Source organism: Zophobas morio, unplaced genomic scaffold (genome assembly GCF_036711695.1).
Source record: "Zophobas morio isolate AGI-343-1 ecotype UQ-CSIRO unplaced genomic scaffold, CSIRO_AGI_Zmor_V1 ptg000114l, whole genome shotgun sequence".
Classification (NCBI taxonomy): Eukaryota; Metazoa; Arthropoda; class Insecta; order Coleoptera; family Tenebrionidae; genus Zophobas; species Zophobas morio.
Genome location: NW_026972219.1, coordinates 89964 through 93666, shown reverse-complemented (window position 1 = coordinate 93666; position 3703 = coordinate 89964). Strand labels below are relative to the sequence as shown.

Sequence of the window (3703 nt, the reverse complement as noted above, 5' to 3'; positions counted from 1 at the left end):
ATCTTCGACACTCTTGATCTTTAACTCTATTGTAAAGTAAAATCTAGATGACCGGGCCTTGAACCCTTCCTTATAATTTGTAAAAATCTGAATAATATACAATATTGTCACAAACTATATTAAATTTCGTTTTTTAGGATATTTGATACAATTAAACATAGGAATAAGTAGGAAATAAGTTTGAGTTCGTACTTGATCTATCTAAATTTTTATTTGCTGCTTTGATTAACCAATTTTATAATAAATAGCTTGTATGTTGTATTCGCCTTTATAAATTATTTTGGAGACTGCTTCTTATTTTAATTCATGAGTCTGGTCTCAGCGAGTCTGCAAATCTTATAAAAAAAATGGTTAATCAAAGAAATGAAATAATTAAATAATTAGTAGTCTTGTTTTTAAACCTGCTGCAGTAAAATGCAATTGTTAAATGACAAATGAAATTATAAGATAAACTTACATTGTCGTTGCTTTTGCACCCTCTGACTTAGCTAAAAGAGTATATAAGTGGAAAACTTAACTTCTTGAAAGCTTCTTTACTTTAGGTTTGTATTGTTATATAGCTATTTAATATTTAAACCGAACTACGAAATTAAAAGGAATAAAAGTCCGGGCTAGACAAAAACTATAAATTTCGGGTCGTATTCAAGTAGCTTTTTAAAGAGATATATATAAAATCTTGATAGGTTTATATAAAGGTCGTGACTAAAAAGGTAGATCTTTCTTTTTTCAGATAGGTGTTTTAATTTAAATATTTACTTATAACAATTATTAACTTTACTAAAAATGAGTTTTCATGATAAGAGTCTTCTTTATACTACCTTTTTTAGCCGTTCTTGAAACTTAAATTTTTCCATTCCACTTTTTTTTTTTTATTTCTTTTGTAAGAAATCCTTCCATAATGAAGTAAATACGCTCTCCCTGACACGATAATAACTTTTATGCCTTTCATTAGCTTTCAAAAATGGGCTTCAATCATATAATATAACACCTAATTAACCTTAACCGGTATTTTAATGTATTATTCGAAAGAGGCGAGATTTCTTATCTATTGTTGTTTACAGTGTTCAATTTAATCGGAGTATTTTTTTGTCAGTGAATAACAAATAATTCATATTTCACTGATATTGCCTCTGCGGTTACTTTGTAAGGCTTTAAAACGCAATACTATTTTTAAAGCTGTCAAAGAAGCTGTTTATATATGTTTTTTCCTTTTTTTTTTGGAATAATTAAAATTAAGACCTCTAGCTTAAAAAAGAGAATAAGAGTTCCATTGAGCGTTTCTAGGAATAAAAAATATCAGCAGTCATTATTTTACTTATAATACTTTATTAGCAAGTTTTTTAAGTAAAATAGTTGCCTCCTACTCCAGGGGTATACATTAGTTCTTATAAAACCTAAAAAAATAAAAAAATAAAAAATAAACTTAACTAGAAGCCAGTAATGTGCATTTAAAATAATTCGAGAGAAACTCCAAATAAGGAAAGGAGACATAATTTAAAGCATTTTCAAATCCACATTTGAAACCTTTCAAGATTTTCACGATTTTACCAATTCTTTTTAGCGGTAATTATTTTATACCGATTGTAAGCCCGTACATAGCCAGCTAGTCAAAGGCAATAAGTAAAAGTTTTGATAAACCACAATGTTAATAAGCATTCATGTTTATAAATAGTTTATAAAAATAACTTGTTCTGCTGTATGAATATAGTAGCATGTTTATTAAAATAATGGCTCGGCAAGCAATACTAAATAAATTAAAGATGATAAAACAGGGATAAAGCGTTTCTACCATAAGATTGCTAACAACTCTCTCTTTTCTAACAAGCTTCGAATTTAGTGTTTGGTTTTTATTTAAATTTAGCTATATATTAAAAAGTCAGTGGAGAGTCCACTTATATACACACACATGTATCTAAAAAAAATTGAAGATAAAAATAAAAGAAGGTTAATTATAAGTCTAGCCAAAATATAGAACGCACCGGTTTTCTGGTGAAAAATTACACTAGCGATTCCTTCCCAGCGTTGAGAGTAAAATCGTAAAAACGCATCAACAGTTCATACCTTTTAGAAATGCCCTTACCTACTTTGCAATTGGCTGTTGGTATTGTAACAAAACTTTCTTTTTTACTATCAATAATACTTTTTAGAGGGAAGAACTAGAAAAAAAATGAACTGGATGGGGCCTTTGTTAGTCATATAAAATATAAAAAGCTTCTTAAGACTTTAAAATCGGAGCCGAGCATATTTGGCTATTTTTTTAACATACATAAAATATATATAATAAAAAGTATTTACAGAACAGGTTTGGCAGAAAAGCATATAAATACAAGTTTTCCCCCCATCTAAACTCGCCTCTTTTTTTTCAGTCGACTGTGTTTCGTTCCTATGAAATTTCATAATACTAAGGAAATTCCTGAAGCGAATGTACAACTACAAAATGTGGATTCAGTGGGCTCACCAAATGCGTATTTAGCTTTGATGTTCGTTCAGCTCCTCTACGTAAGCAATATGCATTTTAAAGTGGAAGGTGAAGGGATCTACTGGAATCTCTTACTTTTTGCTTCTGTTTATGGTTCTTTCTGTAGTTGAATTTGTTTCATCGTTTGAGATTCTTTGCTGTGAGTATAGGCTTTATCGGAGCGTGGCTGACCTCTACTTATAGTGTGTTGCCGTATAGCCCGGATATTACGTATAGCAAATTTATATACTATTCCTATTTCACCGTGGAACCATTTTGGATTTTTTTTGAGTTTACAATATTGTATTGCAACTACCTTAAATTAAAAGCAGTACTAACACCAGGTTTTCCTTAACTTGTAATACCTTGATTAGGGTTATTTTTTCTTTATTTTCTAACAATTTTCTAGGCTCGAAAAGAATCAAGTTACTTAAATGGTTGCTAACTTTTGCAACGTTAGCCTTTTCTGGAGGGAGAATATATATAAGTTTTGTTAGATTTCAAACCAGAATGCTTGAAAATGACGCAATTCACAAAGCACATATATTAGCTTGGGCCATACTATTTTCAATGGAGTTACTTTTTTCAATTAGCATTCTTTGTATATCCTATAAAAATTACAAAGGTCATTTAAAAACTGGCGGAGAAGGCCCATCTTTTTTTGTAACACTTTTTAAAAGTAATTTATTTGTACTTTTTAGTCTTGACGTGTTCGGTTGCTGCTTAGCAGTGACAGCTTACTTTAATCAAGTAAACAGCTTCGTAAAAAGTCTCGCAGATATTTTAAATATTATGAAAAGCTCGTTCCCTTTGCTTTTGGCGACGGACGCGCTCTGCATAAAAATTCAACAGCGAAACCAAACGGATCAACGGAAAGCACTTTTAAGTTGACAGATTTTTACATGAAGTAATAAAAACCAATAGTTAGGATATATTAAACTGTGATATTTAATTAATTTTAAGATAAATTAAATTATATACAGGATGAGTTTAGATTTAATTTCATAGCTGCGGGAGCTTAACACATCCTTACGCCATTTGCTAAAGCGGGCAAGTGGCAAACGTATTGGAGTCTAGCAAAAAAAAATATTATTAAGGCAAAAGATAGCGTTATCTTTTATTTTATAAGTAAATATTGTAAATCGGAAGGATTCGAAAATTGAGGTTTACCAAAGAGAACTATATACTTTATTTAAACAAAAATGTTCTTAATAAAGATTATCTCAAATTGTTTAAGCAATAATT

The 3703-nt window shown here is 29.8% G+C and overlaps 1 long non-coding RNA gene across 2 annotated transcripts; it reads left to right on the top strand.

Moving 5' to 3' along the window:
• Positions 1-2236: 2236 nt before the first annotated feature.
• LOC135144961 (uncharacterized) lies at positions 2237-3380 on the top strand. Of its 2 annotated transcripts, XR_010283279.1 has the most exons (4): positions 2237-2572; positions 2629-2802; positions 2868-3033; positions 3084-3380. It is a non-coding gene; the product is annotated as an uncharacterized LOC135144961 (long non-coding RNA). The 2 variants fall into 2 exon arrangements; XR_010283278.1 differs by having other exon boundaries at positions 2868-3380.
• The last annotated feature ends 323 nt before the right edge of the window (positions 3381-3703 follow it).